Source organism: Corvus kubaryi, unplaced genomic scaffold (genome assembly GCF_017639235.1).
Source record: "Corvus kubaryi isolate FWS band 111438036 unplaced genomic scaffold, C.kubaryi_AGA036_p1.0 133, whole genome shotgun sequence".
NCBI lineage: Eukaryota > Metazoa > Chordata > Aves > Passeriformes > Corvidae > Corvus > Corvus kubaryi.
In genome coordinates, this window is record NW_024580667.1 from 2,360,054 (window position 1) to 2,382,712 (window position 22,659).

The following is a 22,659-nucleotide window of genomic DNA, read 5'->3' on the forward strand; positions in this document are numbered from 1 at the left end:
GTCACACTGATGCAGGAGGTTGTGTGTTTGTCTCTGGTCACACTGATTCAGGAGATGGTGGCTGTGCCTCTGGTCACACTGATGCAGGAGGTTGTGTGTTTGTCTCTGGTCACACTGGCTCAGGAGGTGGTGGCTTTGTCTGTGGTCACACTGATTCAGGAGGTGGTGGCTTTGCCACCAGACAGCCCCAGGAGCTTTCCTGCCCCTGCCTGTTCACTTGCATCAGGGATCCTGCATTACTATGGATCAGAGAGCAAATCACACTGCTCCTCTTCTGCAGAAGATAGTGTTTTATACCTGAAATTTGAAGCAGCTCAGCACTTCTTGAAAGACAGAGTTTGCATTTCTTCCCAATTAGTGCTCAGTACTTCAAAGGAAAGCTTTGAACCTGGGCAGGGCCTCGCAGGCATGAATACAGTGCTTGCTGAGACTCTGGGTAGCAGCAGTCAGAGGCTTCTCCTTGTTCAGCCACAGCACATTTGCATGCAGACAGATGTCTCCTGGCTGGCTCTTTCTGTCATATGTTTGAGGCTTAATTTTTTTTTCCTGCATAATTTTCCATCCAGAAAGCAAAGTATATCATTCTCCCTATAACGCTTATCTGCAGATGAGACTCTTTTGTTTATCCTTTATTTTGCATCCCTGTTTTAACAAGTGATGGGCCTGTGCCACAAAGCATTTTCCAGATTCACCCAATCTGTCTAGCAGGTGGCTCCCTAGGTTTCACAGCTTGGTGTGTAAATGCATTTAACACTCCTGAAGTTTCTTTTGTAGTTTATTTTTATCTGAATACAAAGGATGAATTCCCATTTGTCTTGAAAATTCAACCACTTGGAGTGAAGAGGAGCATTTTATGTCGTCTTAGAGATGAGTAGACAATACTGAGGTTTTTTCTTAATCATCAGAGACTAAGATTGGCAGCATTTTGTAATTATATAACATTGATCTATTTTATACGTTGCAAGAGGCCTATTACTCAAATAATTTTGTACTAATAGGGCTTCTGTTAGATAACTCCTTTTCTGTTTGTTATGTAAGGGCTGGTATTACAGAATTGCTGTTTGAATACCAGCACTATAATTTTAGGGTAGCTTTTATAATAGAAATACCAAGTAAGCCTTGTTCCAAATATAGGCAATTATTCTAATATCGTAATTATTTTTTTTTCCAAATGAGGCCTCTTGATAATTGCTACTTTGGGTTTTGTTTTCATTTAAAAAATCACGATGCTGTCCTGTGCCCAGTCATAATCCATTATGTGCATTTTCTGTAATGAATGTTGTGCATTGGGAAAGTATTGATCCGCAGTCCTGGAAACGGGTAATTGAGCTTCACCTACAAAAACATTGCAAGTGCCAGTTTAGTGACTCTGCATGTCCGAAACCCTCCTGTCTTCTTTGAATTGTGTGTATGTTTGTCTCTTGGGCTTTGGGATTTCTTTTGATGTAATTTGATATAACCTTATTTCTCCAGTTGAGAACAGAAGCAGTGTGAGCAGTCTCAAAATGAGATTGGGGAACACAATCAGTAAAAATTCCTTTGGAGCCCACAGAAACTGATTCTTCCTAAGCAAGGAATTTAGTTGCAAGCTATCTCCTTCATTGACAAAGATGTAGATAGTAGTAAGACTTTTATCTGTGTACTCACTTAAGAAATGCTGTTGAGCTATGGGTGAGGTTGCAAAAGGTTTTACAGCAGACCTGGACGGTGTGCAGGGTATAAGGGGGCAGGAGGACCTATTGACTTGGTGCATGGAGAGCACCTGAAATTTTCCTTTATTTCATGAATGCTGTGGTGCTTCTGTCCTGGTTTTCCACTGGACCCTTACTCACCGCACTTTCTGGAGTATGTTGTATTTAATTTGTGTGTGCTTTAAACTCAGAGGCGGTTTTCACATTGTTTTTCCACCCAGCTCTGCTAAACCAGATATAAGCTCCTATTTGTCTGTGACATTTAAATTCACAGCCTCCATTTTTTTTTTCCTTTTTGGCCAAATTATTCTAAGCATTGTCTGTTTCTTTGAATGTAAAAACTTTCTATCTGTTGCATCTTAAGTGGTTTTGTGCTGCCTCTTTCAACTTCTTTGATGTCTTCTTCTAATGTGACTCTACTTCCAGGGCAGCCAGGGGTTTAAGAGGCATTTATACCATGCCTTAACTCTCTGTAGTGCTAAGTTTGGTCAAAAAATGGGAGTGTCAGGGGCCTGTGACTACCACTTGAGTATTATCTTTGGCATTTAAGCTAGATTTTGTTAGGATTTTATTTCTTTAGAGGCCTAACTCTGACCAGGTGAGTTATGCCAGTTAAAGCTGCGTCTTCACAGAGGGCTATGTTGATGAATGCGAATCACTCTTCAGTCTGACTGTTGTGTCCCTGTACAGATGTGCCCTCAAGTCTCTTTATCTGAACTGTCCAGTTTATGGTGCACAGCATCTGGATGGGCCCCTGAGCCTTACCCACCCCATCAGTACTGTGTTCCTGCACAGGTTGTAGATGCTGTCACCTCATTTCCTCCTCTCCAGGCTCCGATATCTCCTTTTTCACCAAACTCCTGGACTGTGCCTGCTCAGTGCCCTCCCAAAGCCCTGATTTTGGAGCAGGGAGAAGGGAGAGGAAATGCCATTGTCATCTGTTGGGTGCTGTGGTGGGAGGCTCCTTGGTGCTAAAATCTAGGTTTTGTTAAAACAAAAAGTGTCAAGTGGCAGCGCTGAGCACACGCACAACCACACGAGCGAATCTGGTCGATTGTAGCCTGGTAATTTCCTGTAAGGAGCTTACTGGATTAGAGCAAAAGCTTGGTTTGTCAGCAACACCACCTGACTGTAATATTTATTGAGCAGTATTATCTGTTTTAAATATTAGTCCACTTCTGCCCCATTCATGCCTTCATTCTCGAGGTAAGAGGGGCTTTTTTAGTTCAGTGTTTTACAAAGCCGTGTAATGGAGAGGACACTCAGCTGTTTTTTTGGGCCTCTGAGCAGGCAGTTTTAGTAGCTGAAGCACTTCCAGATTTACCTCGATGTGCTTTTGTCACCATAATCCCTTCTCCATGTCAAGACTGATTTGCTTTCCTAGCCAAGGCTCACATCGTGCGTTTTTGCCGTTCCATTCCTCCTCCTCTTTTTTTGTTTGTTTGTTTATTAATAACAAATTGGGAAGATGTTGGTAAACCAGTCAGGTGCCTGCTTATTGGCTGGAGTCTGCGCTACGCTCGTTGCCCTGGCTTTAGCCTATTACTTGTATTGGTAAGTTGGAGTTTCGTGCTGCGACTGTGCTGGTGGTGGCTTGTCCTTTGAAATGCTTCCTTGGGGCGAGCTGGAGAGTGGGGATCCTTTTTGAGGTGCTCTGGAAGGCTGATGTGTACTTACTAACGTGTGGCTGGGGTAGATACCTTCCCTGAATTGCTCTGGTGCCCTTGTTACTTGTTTGGGACTCGATTTTGTTGCTGTTTGAACTTTTGCATGTTTTTATTCAGCTGAGAGCAGTGGCTAAGGATGCCACTTGGGCCAAGATGGTGATTGTGTATTTCCATTTTTTTCTGCAAGCCCTTATAGATTTCTTTCACTCTGACTTTGTGCTCTTAGTCTTCTCATAGGTGTCTCTCAGCACATAACATGGAAATTAGGCTGACAGGCTCACCATGTATTAGGGTGTTTGTGAGACACTCATGTCTTCAGCGTGGAAAAGGGATGTTTCAGGCAGGTGAAAATTACGATTCTACCCCTTGGGGGTGAGCTGGGCCTGGGAGGGTGGTGACTGGCAGCAGCAGAGCCAGGAGACCCCACGTGCCTGGGTGTTTTGACTGGGTTTGGGAAGGGTAGAAGCAGGGCAGGGCTGCCCTATGTTTCTGGGCTGGCCTTGTTTCTCTGTGTCTCCACATATGTCCAAGACTTTCAGCCGAAAGAAATCTTGAAACTTTTTAGAGCCGTGTCTGAAGCAAACAGCGACTTTTAGAAACCGAAGTGCGATCTGTTGACTGGTTTTAGTGAAAAAATACACATCACTTCAACTGTAAAAGGAAAAGCTTGGAGTTGGAATTAATATGGCTGTGGCTGGAAAACTTTCCAAGGGGTGTGACATTGCTGTGAACAAGTTTCCAGCCTGACACATGAATTTGTTTGTTTGTTTGTTTTATAAGTTGTTTAAAAAACGAAAGAAATAAAAATCTGTGTTGGATCATCATGGTTTTGTTTTGCCAAGTATTTCCTCCAGGCAGTTATGCCTGTACTATTTACAAACCTACGATCCTCTCTGCATATGTGTATGCACACACTTGTAATATTAATGAGTTTATTTACATTTAAGCTTTATAGTGTATCTCTGCAGAGACGTAAACTCTCAGCTATACAGTGTGGCAGCTCAAATTAAAATGTGTGTGATTAATAGCCTCTGTAGTCATCAAAGTGTTCCAAGAAAACAGGCATATGTGACTTCACAGTTTTAATGTTAAAAATCAGGAAATCTAGAGCTTAAAGACATTTACAGCTGTCCTGCTAAATATTCTTTTTGACAGAAGAAAGTACATGTAGTAGATATATACATGAACACGGTGTAGTTTTAAATTCATTCTTCATGTCCTAGCTCAATATTGGGGTGTGATGTGTGCATCTGGTATCAGTTAGATTTTGTACTGATGCAAATACAAATTTGTGTGCATTATGCATAGAGCATAACATGCACACATCTCTTGTAATTCTTTTTTTCCCCTTGTTCTGTTCACTCTTAAAATTCTTGACTTGAATCCAGGTCAAATCTGGTTTGCAGGAGAGCTTACAATTCTGCACACAGCGGGAATTAGCTGGTATTAGGTCAGATCCTCTTCTTCGACAACCTCAAGGTTTAGGAGAAAATTAATTATGTCACCTGCTTGTTTGTGAAACGAGAGCTCATTCAAACCTCTTTGATTAGATATAGATGAGACTTAATGTGAGTACCTCAGAGTGCTTTTTTGGCTTTGTTGGTTTGGGTATTTTTAACTCTTTAGTTTGTTGTTGCTTGAAGAAAGCTGACTTTGATAAATATTTTAGTTTATTAATTTTTTAGCACAAGCCTGCCCTGTAGGAAGTAACTAGAAAGACTAATTATTTCCTTTTTCATCTTAAATATGTTAGTTTGGCTGCTGCAATTCCCTTAGAATATTCTCAGACAGAGCTGGGGTGATTAAGATCAGAGATCACCAGTTCAGCAGGGAATCAACTTTGCATATTGAGAGATTAACTCGGGGTTGGTTATTTTTCTGTAATTCCATCTGATCTTTTGCTTCTCCTGGGTTGGAGCACCCTCATTATCTTGCTGGACCTGACGTATTTTCTTCACTTTCTGGGCCAAATTTAGTTTGTACTCTCTAAGGAATTAATCTAAGGAAGTGAAGATTCTTTGTTCCTCTGGGACTTGTGGCATCCTCCAGGCCTGATGCTTGCTGTGTTTCTGATGCAATATCACCCCAAGCCTTGGAAATCAGCATGTCCCTTCCACTTCCCCGTGCCCCCCCCCCCCCCCCCCCCCAAAAAAAAAAAACCCACAACCAAAAAACCAGAAAGAGAAATAGGCATTTCTTAGATATGTGAAGGTTGGTGCTCAGGCAGCAGTGAAGGGGTGAGGGACCACCACAGTCTTAAAGTTACAGGCAGCTGTATAGAGAATAACCCAGAGGGTTCCCCCATTACCCAGCCACATCTCCTCACGTAGGCTCGTTCTGATAGCAGGTGTGAATCCTCCCAGGTACACTCAGCAATCCAGTAGTGCAAAGCCAAAGTACACAGAAATTGTAAGAGCACGAGACATCAAATTTTCTTCTTTGCGCAGTCGTTGCTGCTCCGTAGAGTTTGTTTGGTTAAATTCTCATCACAACATGAGACTCTAAAAGAATTGTCCATTTTCACCAATCAACAAATCTCTTAGCCCATAAATAATGGATTTATCACTCTGTGTAGGGTTGTCATCACTTAATACATAGGATAAACTCATAAGAATTCTCTGCACTTTTTTTGGTGGGTTTTAATTGACCATTTCCAAGCTACAAAATATTTGAAACAAATGCTTTTCCTTTCTTTTTCCCCTGCTGCCGAATCTGCCTTCTGTTTCAGCTTCTGGCCATCAAAGGAGCCTGGAATACTAACATGTATTTAGTGTGATTAATTGGTGTACTTTGTATTAGAAGTGAAGGTAATTTGACACTGATTTTACCTCTTCTTAGAGCTGCCTTGTGGCTTGAGTGATGTGCCCAAATGCCTGAACTGGCCGTAAATGCTTTGATTTCATTAATGTGCCTTAAGAGCACAATAGTTCAGATCATGTTTTGGCTACTGTTGTATTTTGTGCTGCAATAGTTTAGCATTTTTTGAGGGGGGAGACCTGTGCTAGACTTAGAGTTTTAATGAACTACATAATTTCACTGCCCCATGTATTTTATTTGCTTATTGACTGTAACGGTGCTTTGCTCTCTCTGTTTCAAGTGTTTGAAGCAGTAGTTCAGCACATGATCTCTAATGATGTCTATCTTCACTTGGATTTTATTAGCAATTCCCATAGTTGTGGTTTTGGACTGAATGTATTGTCTGTTATTTCACTCACAATAACCTGGAGGTTCCTAATTTGTACGTGCTGGGGGATGATTCACAATGGGGCCAGGCTGTTTCCATGGGAAGGCCCTGGGAATGGTTTGGTGCTTTGGGAAGTGCGGTGTAAACTCTAAACTGGTGAAACATGAGCACTGAGCCCTGTTCCTGTCACGTGAGGACTTGGTTTGTGTTATCTGTGGATAATGTGCCCATAATCTAGTGGGCTGTGCTTGAAATACCACCATGCTTGTGTAAAAGCCACTGTGTGCTCTGCTGCTTTATTCAGGCAGCTTAAAGCAAAGCACTGAGATGATAGGTGTCCTACATTGACTGAGTAGTTGTCTCTGAGATAAGTGCCTGGAGATTAAAACAGCCTGTGTCTTCCTAGCACACCCGTAGCACCAAACCACGCAATTTGAGGAGCATAGAGTATTCATCTAAATCAGGAGTTTGCAGAGAAGTTGGAGCTTTGATCAGTGTTCTCAGTGTGGGTTTCAGGGGGGTTGTTTCTGTGCTGTGGCTGCTGCTTGTGGAAAATACGGAAACCTTGACTATCTAAAAGCTCATTACCCAAAGAATTTTGTGACCGTGCCCACGTGCCTAAACCATGAATTTGTCTGGGCTAGCATAGCATTGCTGTGTCTTTAAATGTGATGAGCTGAAGAGGTTGAGCTTGGCAGATTTTTCAGCCTGCTTTGCTATGGGTATAAAACTTAGTGTTGTCCTGCTCAAATACATTTATCTGTCTCTCTCGCCTCACTGGTCTGTTTTGAACCCATTGAGGAATTTCCAGACACACTTGGCTGGCGAATGTCTATGAGGGTGTCTCCAAAATAACTGGAATACCCCATGTTTCATGGAAGTAGCCAGGGAGAGGAGAAAGAGGGATGCTAAGAGCCTGTTATGACAAAGTTGGATGTTCTTTGCTACCCGTGTCTCTTCATGGATGTGAGCATTGTCAACACTAAAATCCAAGTTCATAAGGAACCAGGCTTTTGGAACTACACGCTAAATTCCTTTCTTTGGCAGGCAGCTGTCTAAGCTGCTTAAGCTCCTCTCTGCAACCAGAGCAATTGTTATCCAGGAAGTAAACAGAGATTCCTGTATGTGGGTCCAAGTTGGAGCTTAGATAAAACATGAGTATTAGAGGCTGGAGGAAAGACTGGAAGAGCAGCTGTCAATACTGCACAGGCTGTTTTTTACTTTTGAACACAAACCGTGTTGACCTCAGGGACTTGGCTGATCCTGCTCCATGCAGTGGTTGCTCTGCCACAGACCTCTGGTCTGGAGAGGCAGCAGTTCCTATTCCCCTGAAGATGTGCAACAGCACAGTTCCCCAGGCACTTGGTCCCCCATGGCTGATTTGGTTGCCCTTTGCAAACAAATGATGTCAGACTTTGATGTGAGAGAGATGTGATTTAGCACTCTGAAATTTGGAAGACACTGCGAGAGAGACCCATCATTTCAATGCTAGCAAAGAGATTAAGAGGAGCAAAACAAATGTTGTAAGTAATACTTAAACTTAGATCTCTCTTAAGAAGGATGAAGGTGTTTCAAGTCACATCTTAGATTTAGCTGGTAGAGTTAAAAATGAATCTGTGGCTGAGTTACCTGGTAGAGTGTGTCTGTAGTGCAGCTGTGATGTGATTAGTTTTAAAGGAGGGGTGAAATGCTTCTTGTAAGAGTAGCCATGACAGCATAAAGCTCACTGCAGGCTGCAAAAAACACCTGGGAAGTGGAGTGAAAACTCAGTTTGGACTTAATCATTATTGTTTCATGTGCAATGTCTGCCTTCCACTGAAATGGCATTTCAAGGAGAGAGGTCTCAGGATAGCTTCACGTGGTCAAATAAGTGATCAGCATCTTTCTATCTATGGAGATTGTCATTTTGGGCTTGTCATTAAAAAAAAATACATAGAATATAGTTGGGTGTGTGTATCATTTGAGTGTGAGGCAGCTTTCAGCCGGGCTCATTTCAGAAACAGGTTGGTTTGCTCAGGGCTTTTTCCAGTTGGGTTTTGAAAATGTGGAAGGATGGCATTTCCTCAGCCTCTTTGCAGCTGCACTCAACTTCCTGCAGTGCTGAACCACTGCTCCTGTGTTGTTAATATAGCTGGCAATAATATAAATTGGTGTCATCTTTTAATAAGATGCTAATTAGTCTGTGTCCAAAAGCGAGCAATGGGTCACTTTTTCCAGAGGTGGCTGCTTGGGAGAGGCCAGTTGACAGGGCAAAGCAAACATCGGAAGTTTGGTCGACTTTGAAACTGAAATAAACCTGGAAGAAGCCTGTGGGTTTTCTTTTTTGGTGGCCTTTTTTGCCTGGAAAGGAGAGACTCAAGCTAATGCAGGTGTCTGTGTTTTGGCCTCATCTGTGTGAAGTGCTGGTTTCTCATCCTGCAGTAGGAGTCTGCCAGGGAAACAGATGCTATCAGCAGCTGGAGTCACTCCCCTTCTCCTGTTTGTCCTATAGTCTGAAATATATATTCATCTGTAATTGTTTGAAGATGCTTTCCCTCACATCCCTGCCCTACATGTATTCTGTTTGCTTTCACACAGTCCAATATATTTATAAAACCAGAAACAGAAAGCAAAACTTTTGAGATGTGTAGCAAAGATCATAAAGTGCTCTTAGGAACTGTCATCCAGGCAAGGACTGAGGAGAAAAACTGTATACATGAGAGCAGGTAGGATGACAAAAATGCCATCAGAATGCTGCTACCAAGAATACATTAACACAGAGGAGAGAGAGAAGCTTTGCAGAGAAAACTAACTAGAAATGATGGTATGAAATGAAAAAGTGGCTTGTAATGTCAGAAAAATTAATGGGTACTTGAGTTCTTGTGAAATTACTGTAAAAATAAAGCTTGCAAAGCATTAGGATACTGTTTTGTATCTTAAGTTCCGAAATAGCATCAAATGCACTTTGCTAAATAGACCATATTTCTGCTTGGTGCGTGTATTGCCATGGTGAGGGGAGAATTAAAAACAAATCATTTGTTCTCAAGAGATCACTAATAGAAGCTACACTTCTGAAAATAGATGTTTACGTGGAGAAGGAGACGAAGCAAGGATATTTTAGGTTTACTACCCTCTTGATACATCTGGGAAGTTTTTGGATTAGCTCGTGATTGCTTTGCTCGTCCAGTGGGAGCGGGTCTGGTGGAAGGAAGCTGATGAGCAGGGCAGAGCTGCACCAGGGTGATGTGTGTGTGGATGGATGCAGCTTCCTTCTGTGCCCAGTGGGTTGGAAAACAAAAAGCCCAGTTCAGAGGGTTTTTTCTGGCAATTAGTAAGCTCCTCTTGCCTGACTAAATCCAAGTGTTGTAGTGGTTATGGTTATTAATGTAATACCATGTGTCTGTGGCATGGTAGTACCTAGCATCAGACTGATGTCAGGACACCAGATTGTCACTTTACTCCATGGATTCACCAAGTAGGGGAGAAAAAAGATGAGGGTTTCTTCTGACATGTAAATAACTCCTGTAGTTGAATGTAGTGAGGGGAGGGAAATAACAAGCTAAATATTCTGGCATGGAGGTGCAGAGTGATGGATGGAAGACTGGTTCATGTTGTGGATTCAGGGGGGAGCATGGTCTGTACTCCTCCTCAGTTTCTCAGCTCTTAAGCTATCTTCATTTATCTACCTGAGCAATTATGAATCAGGTTTGGGTCCCTTGCTCCACAGGGGTGTGGGCAAAAGCTGCTGTTTTGCAGGAGGTTTGGCTCTCCCTGTGCACTCCTTGGATTTAACTTCCTGTTGAAGTCAGTAGTGGCAGCCCCTTAGGTCAGGATTTCTGTTCAGCAGTTGTGAGGCTCACTTTGGAAATTGTTCCTCCATCCAGGGGAGTGACTCTCGGGCACACCTGGAGCTGTGCGCTCTCATCTTTGGGGAAGCCATCTGGAGACAGGCAACATTTTCTAAAAGATTCTTTTTTACACAATATTTAACTTCTTTAAAGGCATTTTTATGGCTTTCTGGTGTTACAAAGTTTATTGGGGCAATCTAGAAAAAAAGTCCAGTATAATTTACTGTGTCTAATTTATTACATTCCAGTTCATCTGGTTGCTGCATGGCTTTGCTCTGGCCACTTGCTGTCAGTGAAACTCTGTCCTCAGTGAGAGTGGAGGAACTCTGAAATTTTTTACAGCTTGGGAGCTGTACAAAGCAGAGCAGGTGACTCAGGAAAGGGCACTTCAGAAAATCTACTGTAACATTATAAATCCCTGCCTAGAAATACAGAAACGCTAAAGCTAGAAATGCTAAAGTTTCTCCCAGAAATATATTTTAACCTGTTAGGGGTTGGTTGATTGGTTTGTTTGGGTTTTTTTGACAAAACAAACTTTTTTCACCTAATCAAACTTCAGAATTTGGGACCTAATGAGAGGTTTGATTACAAGATACAAAGCAGGTATTTATCTCAAGTTAGAAATTAGGAGTCAGGGGGATGACATATTATCTAAGCATGTTATGCTTGAACTATTCATTAGTATTTTCCCCACAGTGTTCAATTCATACTTAAAAAGTGTCACTATCAGTGTCTAGACATAAATCTGACTAAATCCTGTTTTGTGGTGCCAGTTGTAATTGTGGTAGCTTCAGGTTTTTGTATTCATAAAAATGCATTTTCACCTGTGCAGTCAAACTATCTGTCTTAATAACTTCAGAAAGAATGAAAGGCTTTGGAAAGGTATTGAATTACTATGAAAATCCGCTCTGGATAGTATTCTTCTCACTAAAGAGTAACCACAGCCAGAATGTAAGGGAGAAAACAAGACCTAAGTGCCAAGGGAAGTCTGGCTCCTTTAAAATTCAGAGACCTCATTTTCTCCCACCTGCTTTTTATTCAGATTGCAAGAGGCTCTTTCCTTTTTCAGCTCCCAATTGGGTTTTCAACTTTGAATGAACTAGTTGAAATGAAGAAAATACTCACTACACCTGCTAGCTCTATCAAAAGCAGAAGTAATTAAGGCAAAAAGTCTTTCATTGCAAGAGAAATGGAAAATGCTTACATTTGAGAGGAAAAATGTCAGTATCAGCATTTGCTCCATGGGAAAGGCTGAAAATAATAGAGCTGCTAGATGCAGAATGTGATTTCCTGGTGGTTAAATCTTGGCATGATTTCCAGTCAGGTGGTGCAGAAGTCCTGAGTTCTTCAAAATAATAAAAGTGCCCGGTTTTCAGCTACACGAGAAGAACTTGCAGAGGTAACTTACAGCTCCAACTATTTCTGTGAAATAATGTGTTTGTAAGTTTTGGTCTCAGTCCTCTTTCATCATTTTAAGCAGATAGTTTGTTTCACTTTTTTAATGTCTGGTGTGTTGTGTTGTTTTGTTTTTTAAGGACACTAAAATACTGGGTTGTGCTTTTTGACTGACAGTACTGTTGGTTTTGCCCACCTTCATGTCAAGTGAAGGGGGAGGTTACAGCTCTTCCTAGCCTGTCTCAGACCTGGGAATTGTCAGCACCCAGCCTGGTCAGGGTTTCACAATATTCAAGGTGTTAGAGTAGAAATAACAGTAACCTGCATGGGGAGCAAAAGTGGAGGAACCAAATATGTGTCACGGTTTTAGTGTTTGGGAAGTTAAGCTCAGGGCAGGAGTCTGTTCCGAGCCAGTTAAGAACTAGGAAGAGCTACTTCCTTTTTTTTTTTTTTTTTTTTTTGTCTGTCCTTTTTGAAAAGAGTATAAAATGTTCATCTTAACTTTCTTACTACTCTCAATCAATTCATCTATGCGTTGACTTAACAGCAAAAATTCAACTGGCAGCAATCACTTTGGTGGGGAGAAAAGAAATTTGATGCTCTTGCCACATTGCCCGTAAAAAAGAAACATTAATGCTTCTGTCCAAATGCAACTTTTATCGCAGTTTTGGGGGGTTGCTGATACAGTGTAGCACTTACCTAGGTGTTCAAACTGCGGTGGGATGGAATAAATAATGAGCTGATGTGAGAAGTGCATTGGTTGTGGCCAGCCCAGCCTCGTGGCATTACTTTTCAATCATGAGATCCATGCTCTCCTGGTTTCTGCTTCCCACCCTGTCTCTGATTACAATGCAGGTTTTCTACAGACCATTTCTTACTAAATACCAGCATAACTACTGGGTTAAAATGAAGCTCCTTCAGGCCTACAACTACTGTCCTAGAAATTGCTGCACCTCTGCATGTTTTTGTATCTGTGTGTATATTTATATATAAGCAAAGGGATTTTCAAATCTGGGGAATCCTGCCCAAATAGTGAGACCTGCCTTTGGCTGAGGGTCATTTTTTGGTGTGTCAGTACAGTGCTGCCTACTGGATGTATAAGACCCCCAGAGCACCCACACTGTGAGCACTAAACCTGGCTAAAATTGGTCATCCCCCTCCATCCTTCTGCTTCCAGGGAGAAACATTGCTTCCTGCTCCCTCACCCACAGTTCCATGAACCCTAAAGCCACATCTGTGTGGTGCTGAGCACAAACTGGTCAGTCATGGCTTAGCTGCAGAGAACACGAGCACCATGAGCAAGTGGACAATCAGCAGGTTCCTCTGGGGATGTGTTTTACATCTGCAACATCCTAAAGCTGTGTGTTGTCATTAGGGAAAGGATTTCCCATGCCTTGGGTATAACCTTGGGAGTAGGAAGCATGCAAAACTGTGGTTATTGGAGATTTGTTGGCTTATTTTCAGGATGAGCATTCAGAACTGCTTAAATGTCTTGTGGTGCTGGTGGCGATTTTGTTCACTACAAGTGCAGCGTTAAATTATGTGTGAGCTGCTGCTGGGCTGTGCATGGAGCTCCAGCTGGGTCCTGGCTCTCCCAAGTATCCCTCCCTTTGTGTACAGGGTTAAAGGGGTGCACTGTGTTTACCAAAGGTGCTCTGCTTGCTTCTCCAGCCAAGATTTTTCACCTGGAATACTGTGTACATTTCTTGTGCCCCCAGCATAAGGAGGATCTGGAGCACCTCCCCTATGGAGACTGGGTGATAGAGTTGGGGCTGTTCAGCCTGGAGAAGAGAAGGTTGTGTGGAGACTTCAGAGCAGCTTCCAGAATCTGAAGGGGCCTGCAAGGAAGCCACACAGGAGCTGGAGTGACAGGACATGGGGGAATGACTTCAAACTGGAGGAGAGTAGGGTTAGATTAGATGTTAGGAAGAAATGCTTCCGTTTGAGGATGGTGAGACCCTCTGGTTGCCCAGAGAAGCTGTGGCTGCTCCTTCTTAGGAAATGTCCAATGCCAGGGTTGGATGGGGCTTGGAGCAACCTGCTCTGGTGGAAGGTGTCCCTGCCTATGGCAGGGGGTGGAATGAGATGAGCTTCAAGGTCCCTGCTAGCCCAAACCATCCTGTGATTCTGTGAAATCCTTTCTGAGATGTTGCTGATGAGTAAACCTGTGTGGGAAAAGCAAGGGAGTGTTTAACAGCAGGAGCATCCCAGTGCTGCTTGGCAGATACTGCATCCCAGTACTGCCCATAATTGGCCTGACTTGAACTCAGGCAGGACACCCTGCAGTGAGATTCCAGGGAGCAGTCAGCAGGACAGAAAATACTTGCCTGTCCTTTAAAGGACTGGAGTGGACCTGCTGGAGTGTGCTGAGTTCTCCAAGAGCTTCTCCCAGCCTGCTTTTGCTCTCAAAGCAAGCTGGAAACTTGACAGTGTTTTTCAGAACTTGGGGTTGACACACAAACTGAACACCAGGTGGGCAGGCAGTGCCTGCAGTGCTGTGCACTGTGATGGAATGGCATTAAATCCACTGTGGCACAAAGCAGGGCTCGTGCACAGGCCTGGGAAGCTGTTGGTTCCAAGCCAGTTAAGAAGAAAAAGGAGAGTATGCTGTGAGGGAAGGATTAGCATCCTGCTTCTCCCTCGAGGGAGTTTTAGCCAAAGTGGTGAAGTGGGGAGGATAGCTGCCACCAAGCAAACAAAAAAGGCCAGGGAGAAGTTTAAAAGTTCCCAAGAGAAGGAACAAGACTGGCAGAAGGTGTTTGACAACCATTTCTGAGTGAGTCATGCTTAGCTGTCTGTCTGGAGCCAGGAAGAATTTGCAAAGCTGAATAATTGTTCCTATTTATTTCTTAAAATATACAGAATATGACAGTGTTCTAGCTCGCGTGTTTCAGTGTAAATGTCTTGCAGTGGGCTGGTATTTTCCCCTGGTTTTAATCCTTTTTTTCTTTGAAATTGCAGTCTTGCTCATCTTCTGCTGCTCCATCCTGCTATGTCTTGCTGTGCTGGTGGGAGCATGGATCCCCCTTGCCCTGGGTCAATGGCTCATGTCTCTGTGCCTTCCGCTAAAGATGAAGCCAAAAGTAATGTGTGTCTGCCTGATTTTGGCTTTCAAAATTAGGCTAATTGTATGATTGCATGCTTTGCAGAACAGCATAAGTTACGGGGTGTTTATTTTTCCTCTTGATAGCAAGCAGGTAAAAAACTTGAGCTCAAGGGCTTGCAGTCAGGTAAACCTTGATGATCAGTAATATTCAAGTTTGGGACAAGGTTTGTTAAGGTTGAGTTCTACAAGAGCTCTCACAAGTATCTGTAAATATGCATACACCCACAAAACCCATTGGAACCTGTGAGAGAAGAGGCAAACTTGCCAAATTTGCAATTATTATCTAATCTGAATTTAAGATGCAATTAAGGTTTTGTAATTATAGTTCTAAGAAAACTTAATTTTGTGTTGCTCATACTGAAACAAAAGCGTGAGACTGCAGACTGAGGGATGGCAAATGTGTGTATCCAGGGGAGAAGCAGTACACAAACACCTACAAGCAGTTGTAAGTGACATACTCTAATAGAAGCTATTGTAAGTTTATTAAAACATAAGGCAGTGATTGTCTTCCTGAAAGAAAAAAAGGTTGGGTGCACAACCAAGTGCTGAAGTTGTGGGGTGCCTTCCCTGGAAAGCTCAGTGCAGAACCCTGTGATGTCTTGAGAGTATGGGAGGCTGTTCTGTGGGAGAAGTCATGTCAGCCTGGTTTGGTGAGACTCAGCCTTGACATTGAAGTTGTCTGGGCTGGTTTTTCCCAGGGAACTCGTGACAGAATCTCTCCAGTTTCCCTGTTGTGAACAGAAAATCCTTATGAAGATACCATTATTTTCTTTGTCAATAAAGAGGTGCTCACTGTGAGAGAAATTCTGCAAGGAGTTCTGCTTCCTCGTGGGGGTTGTCTTGTAGCCAGCAGATTTCTGAGCAAGTCAGGGTTCATTTTGGTTATCCAATCCATTTGTTCAAATAGAAGCAATGTTAACTGAGTGTGTATGCTGAGGAGAAATTGAATTTGTGTGCACTTGCTCTCTCTTTTTTCTGTGCCAAGTGTGATAAAAGGAATTGATTGAAATTAAATCCGGAGAACAGCCATTTTAATATTGCTGGTGTTTTCAGCTGTAATATTGCAGCAACAAGTTAGAGAAAATACAATTTCATCCCTAGTGGTGGCATAAGCACAGTGCTCTCTGCAGCTGTTGAGGAGGCTGTCATGTCAGTAACATTGCATTTAGGGCAGGGAAGAGGGAAAGCTGCCCCTCAAGTGCAGTGATGTGTAGTATTGAGGGCTGGTTTATTTTCCCTTCTGGTTGCACTGAGTTGTTTGAATGCTTTTCTTTGCTTTGTTATTATATTCTGTGGTCTTCTCTCTACCAAATACAAGTTAAACAACTGGTTATCTTGGTATTTTTTTCTTAGAGCAACTTGGATCTTGAAGATAAGAAGAAAATGTAATAACTTCTCACTACCTCTCATTCTGTATGCTTGTGAAATGATCATGAATGTCAGAGCCATGTGCACAGCTTTTTTTCTCTTTTTTTTTGTTTACCTCCAAAGTATTGGCATCTCATTAGGATGATGAGTTAAATCAAAGGCTTTTTATTTGGTGGAAATAGTCTTACCAAAAATCTCTACAGATACTGAGCCAAACCTATTGACACGAGTGGAAATTTTTGTGGTTTGATCAAGCCCAAAGTAAGGAATATACTTCAGACAGATAGAGGTGATAATCTTTCACTCTTGACCTTTTCTGGAAACTGGCTGTGGTACTGTTTCAAGGCCAAGATGGACAAAATTTTGAGGAATGAGTTTTCATCTGATTTCATGATGGTGACTCAGTAACATTTTTTTCTTTTTGAGCTCTTATTCCTAGTTCTTACAACTCAGAAACAAATTTTTATCTGTGACCTCAGTTTAGCTTAAGGTTCTTTTCCATACTCTTCAGTTTTAAAAATTCATGACAAGCAGGATTTTTAATGAACTCTGAACCAGCCTTGCATCTCACTGAGGCACGTTCAAGGAAATTAGACCTATTTTGTGTGAGAAAGATTATCTGCCTTTCTGTCGTGCTTAGGTTTAAAAGGCTGGGTCTGTAGTAGACAGTTTGTAATGCTGTGTGGGATGCAATTGAGTGGCTGTCTATTTTTACAGCTTATCTGGAGAATCCCTAGTACAGACTGTTCAAATGGATACCAAAACTGTTGTTATGCCTTACTTGCTTATTCTCTCTACTGACTCACTGTTGTTGATCTAAGCTCTGTTTTCCAGCCTACTTAGACACCTGTGGTTGCCAATGGTGGCTCTAAAATAAGTGAGGCCTGAGTGGAGATTGCTTTTAGGGGTGCTGTGGCAGAGTGGGCAGGAGTCTTGGGATGCTTTTCTAAAGTCTGGGGCAAAGCCCTGGGTAAAGCCTCTCTCCATTGGTTTTGTGTGGTTTCTGCATGATGGGGGACAGGCTCCCAAATTCCTCATCCCAGAAAGAGATGTAGTACAGTGCAGGAGTGGGAGTCCATCAATGACCTGCTGTCTTCCTGAACATTTTCCTGTTGTCGGGGTTGTTTGCTATGAATATATCATTTCGCTTTTAAAAGCTGGATAGCCACTGCACTTTTGTCTTTCAGCTAGAAGAGCATGTGCATTCTGCAAGGGAAAATTATTTCTTGGCAGTAACTGATTACTTCTAAGCATTGGTCATAAGGTGATCAACATATTTTTGTGTGGTATGGCCCAGAAATGTCCAGGAGAGTAACCTGCTACCCCTGTGGCAATGTGGTATTTCTGAAGGATGCTAAAATAACAAGACTGGGAGCTGTACTTTTATTTATCTGCCAAAGAAGTATAGGTAGGGCTATTGGAAGCTTTCCTTCATACCTCTGCCTTGACTTTTGGGTAGCTGCTTAGTAATCTTGGGATTTCTGATCTCAGAAGGAGAGGTGAGGGAACAGACACTTATGCTAGTGATTTTCATGCTTTTGAAAGAGAAATAGCCTGGGTTGGGTCATCAGAGAGGTTTGGAGGGTAGAAAGTACACTGAGAAAAGAGCCATTTTCTTCAGCTCCTGGTTTCTGCTGCTTTTATCTGTCCCCGTACTCATGAAGCAGCTCATGGAACAGGTCAATCTCACTTTTGAATAAAAAAGGTTTTATTTTCCTTGTGTATTTTTGATGAGCAGAGTTTGTAAAATTCTGAAAAATTATCAGGAAACTCTTGATGGGCAGCAAAATGCATTTTATGTACTGCTGCTGACTTGCAACATCATTAACCCTTCTTCACAGACAGGGTTTGCCAAGTTTATATGGACATCAAGGAGGCTTAAAAAGCTTCCTCTGAAAAATACAATATTTTAGAATGTTGTGGTGAAAGGTAAAATTCAGTGATCTAAAAGTTTTGCTCATTTCTCAAATAGCAAAAGTAGGTAAAATACCAGGTTTCAGGGTGGGGACAAGATGTTCAAGGCAAAAGATGTCTGTAATTAGTTTCATAGGTGGAGGTGAATATGGCACAGTAGAGATGGCAAAAGCACGTTCAGAAAAACTGAAGGCAAAGGTCTAGAGAGGTAAGTACTGCCTGCCACAGTTTTTGTTGTTCTTAAGCTCATTAATTCTGACTGGGTTGGAATATTAGGATTAGTGGACCAATTTCTAACTTCATGCTCATATTCATGCAAACATCATGAACTTCAGAAAGATTGCACACACATGACAGCAATAAATTAATTAAAATCTGGAGTTCAAACTGAATATACTGTATTATAGAATGATTAATGGCTTAATTTTTAATGTTGAGGTCATAAATAGCTGTTTCATGAAATGCTGTAATGTGCTTGTCCATTTGGGGTTTTTTAAACCTGATTTCTTAATGAAATGGGGCTGATGCAATCACACTTCTGTCATTCTATCTTCTAATGGCCTTTGAACTTGGTGGCACATTCCAGTGACATTTGGCAGAGGTAGAAGTCTCCAGGAAATTTAATCATTAGGACTTCCATGAATGTAGAAAGCTGGGTAAAGGAGAAGGGTTGTATTCTGACTTCTACTGAGAGGCACATAGTTACCTTTTGGAAACCAGAGAATCCATGTGAGTGTGGGGCCTCATGACACGACTCTGTTCCCAAGTCCAGGACAGACCCACTGGCCAAGGCTGAGCCCATCAGAGATGGTGGTAGCACCTCTGGGATAATGCACTGAAGAAGGAAGGTGGGAAAGAACTGCACAGCAGCAATTGTAGCCAGAGAGAGGAGGGAGAATATGTGGGAGAAGCCCTGGGGACTCCAAGGTCAGTGTAGAAGAAGGGGGAGGAGGTGCTCCTGGCACTGGAGCAGAGATTCCCCTACAGACCCTGGCGAGGCCGGTGTGCTCCTGCAGCCCATGGAGGTCCATGGGGATGCAGAGATCCATCTGCAGCCTCTGGAGGAGCCCACGTGAGAGCCTGAAGAAGGCTGTGACCCTCTGGGAAGCCCAGGCTGGAGCAGGTTTGCTGGCAGGACCCTGCAAGGGACCCACTCTGGAGCAGCATGTTCCTGAAGGATTTCACCCCATGGAAGGGAACCAGGCTGGAGCAACTGGTGAAAAACTCACTTTGGAGAAGTTCATGGAGGACTGTCTCTTGTGGGAGGGACTCCCTGTGGCAGCGGGGAAGGGTGTGAGAAGTTCTCTCTGAAAAAGAAGGAGCAGAGATGAGTGATGGACTCACATCACAGCCCCATTCCCTGTCCCTCTGCACTGCTGGGCAGGAGGAAATACTGAAAATCAGGAAGTTGAGCCCAAGAAAAAAGGGAGGGGTTAGAGGGGAAGGTGATTTAAGATTTGGTTTTATTTCTCGTTCACCTGGTCTGCTTTGATTAGTAATAAATTGAGCTGATTTCTCCACATGGAGTCTGTTCTGCCGATGATGGTGATTGGTGAGTGGTCTCTCCCTGTCCTGTCCTTACCCTCACCTCACCCACAAGCCTTTTGTTGTGTTTTCTCTCCCCTGTCCAGGTGAGGAGGGGAGTGATAGAGTTGCCTTGGTAGGCACCAGTCCTCCAGCCAGGGTCAGCCTACCACACCAAGACATTTGTCTCCTTGCCCTTTTCTTGAGAGGCATAGAAATAAGGGAGGGAGCCCTGAAGGATGCAAAGAATTTAGGAACTTTTTCATCAGAGCAGATAAAGGATCAAAACCAGGCTGGATGGGGCTCTGAGCAACCTGGTCTAGTGGGAGGTGTCCCTGGCTGTGGTGTGGAGGTTGGAAGTAGGTGATACTTAAGGTTTCTTCCAACCCAGAGCATTCTATGATCCTGTGTTCAACACTGTGGGGAGAGGTCTCTGACTACAGAAGTCCAACAGCCCTGAAAGGTGAGGTTCTAAAAGGCAGTGAAAGTCCTCTTTGGTTTGAGCTGGGTTTTACCCTGGTGCTGTCTGGCAACGTGGCTGTGAAAAGCAGGCCCTTGGTGAGGATGTGAAAGCAGAGGGAGTACTAAAATTCCCTACAGTTCTCAGTGTGGCTGTATAGGAGGAAATGAAGGTTTTGTGGTGAAAGGTCAGGGCTGTGAAGTTACAAAGTGTTTTAGAAAAACGAGCAAAAACAAGAGTTTGCCAGCAGGTCTTTAAAAATGTAGATGATATGGGTAGACTTTAAAAAAAAGAAAAATGTAATAGTGCTGAGACTTGCTGTTGTAGACTAGGACAGATGTTTACTTCTTAGATACTTCACTAAGCTGATCTTAACACATATGTCAAATGCAGAAGTGGTGCTTTTCCTTGTTTTAGCAAATACTGATTTCCCTATCCTTCCCCCACCCTGACCATGGGATACAACAGAACAGCTGCTGAGCACCTTTTTTTGCCTGTTGCCCTATCCCTGGTTTGCCTGGCAGTCCTACATGGGCAGGAATGCAGAAAATTAAAGAATTCCAGGATTAAGGTTAACTTCTAATTATCTTAAAAGTCAAATACAATTAAGTGAGGAATTGTCAAAACAGAGACTGGAAGGTTCTGTATCCAGCGGTGAAACTGGAAGAATCAGACAACAGCAACAGGATGAGAGGAAGTGGTCTCAAGCTGTGCCAGGAAGGCTCAGATTGGACATCAGGAGGAATTTCTTAATGGAAGGTGTTGTTAAGCATTGAAGCTGCCTGGGGAAATGGTGCAGTTACCATTCCTAGAGGTGTTCAAGAAGTGACTGGACTGGGGGGCTTTTCCAACCTTAGTGATTCTATGGTGCCCAGCATGTGGGGCTGGATGCCAGTGCAAGAGTGATAAATCTTGTTTGCCGTGTGCAACAAAGCTGGAGAAACCATCATGCTGCAGTGTAGCGTCCTTTGGGGTCTGTAAAACAGCAATGTCCTTAATGTAAGGGAGAAATACCAGAGTGCCATGGACATCCTCAAAGCCAAGAGGCTGTGGAAGTGGAGCCAAACCACTTTATTTCAGGATAGATAATACCTGATATTCCTGTTTCTGCTTGTGGCATTTGCATGTCCTTTGTGCCCCTGTCTGAAAGGGGCCAAGCTGTGCATCAAAAGGCTTTAAGTGCTGATGTGATGACTGCGACAGACAGAATCATGATGGAAAAGCTTCCAAGATCCTCAAGTCCAGCCTTTGAATGGTTTGACACTAGACACAGTCATCAGCAAAGCTGCTTGCACGTGGCTGTGCAGAGGGCAAGCAAGAACTCAAGAAATAGCTTGGGGGAGTGGAGGCAATTGTTCTTTCCTTGTTTGTTTGAACTGGCTTTTGAAATACACCAGATGAAGAGAATGACTCTGGTCTTGAAGTGAAGAACTTGGTTGTTTAATGCTTAGTAGTGTTTATTAGAGTATGCCAGTGGAAAAGACAAACAAGCCCAGTGCTAGGGAGTCACTGGATGCCACGGCTGCCTCCCACATGGCACTGTGTGAACACTGGTGTGGTGTTCTGGCTGTGTGAGACAACTGGAGCCTTTTGGGGAGGGAAGAGGAAGGAGAGCTCCACTTGTTCCTTTTCAAACAGAAGTCTCTGCTTCCCAACAGCTGTTCTTAAAGTAATTCATTAATGGAAGAAACGTTTCTTTCATCCTTACAGGAAAACACTGAGAGAATTTAGATTATTTATCATAAGCTCCAACACTATTCATCTTGCTTTGCTTTGCTTTCTGTGGTAGGCACAATACTGGCTGTGTTCAACCAGGCTCTTTTTTTTTGCCTCTCTAATGTGAAGTGGGTAGGTTACTAATGATGCAAATGGATGTTAATTGTGCAAAAACTAGACACTCGTGCCTTGAAAAGCAGTACCTGATTGGTAGAAGAGAGGATAGAAAACAAGCTTTCACAATAAAATTGCTGTAGAGTTTTATAAATAGCAGCACACTGTAAGCAGGTGGTGAGTGAAAATGGTTTGATTCCTCACAGCTGGCAGGGACTTTATTTTTGGACAGTGGGTCCACATCACCTTGGGACACGTGACTTGTCAAAAGTATTTGTTACCATTTGCTGCTTAATCTGGTCATCTGCCACACTTATAAAAGATGGGCATAAAAACCATCAGCAAGCTGTGGCTGTGGCAGAAAATCAGGGTCAAGCTTTTAGTTTCTGGGTGTGACCTCGAGGCTGTGGTTTGACAGCCTGGCTGGCCTTGCAGGGCTTTGAGTACCCAACAGGTCAAACAGGCCAGTGCTGGATAATGTGGGTTTTGCAATAAACTCAGTTTGGTGGCTTGGTAAATACAGTTTGCTGGGTTAACTTTGTGCTGACAGGAGTTGTAGTGGGTCAGGCTTGTCTAAGCTCCTGTGGCATTCTGCTGGTTCAGACGGTGCCAGTTTTTCTGCACCTGGTATAAATATGGCACGTGCTCAGAGTTAAGTGCTCTGGCTAATTTGGTGGAATCAAGATTCTACAC

The 22,659-nt window shown here is 43.0% G+C and overlaps 1 protein-coding gene across 9 annotated transcripts in view; it reads left to right on the forward strand.

Annotated features, from left to right (window-relative positions):
- The window catches only part of AGPAT3 (1-acylglycerol-3-phosphate O-acyltransferase 3), an 88,562-nt gene that overhangs the window by 46,120 nt on the left and 19,783 nt on the right, over positions 1–22,659 (forward strand). The window contains exon 1 of one of the 9 annotated variants that reach the window (XM_042034118.1): positions 3,069–3,245. The exons of the other annotated variants lie outside the window; for them this stretch is intronic. The gene's annotated coding sequence lies outside the window, so the exon portion shown is untranslated. Of the gene's footprint in view, positions 1–3,068; positions 3,246–22,659 lie in introns of those variants that run through there. 9 annotated transcript variants of the gene reach the window in all.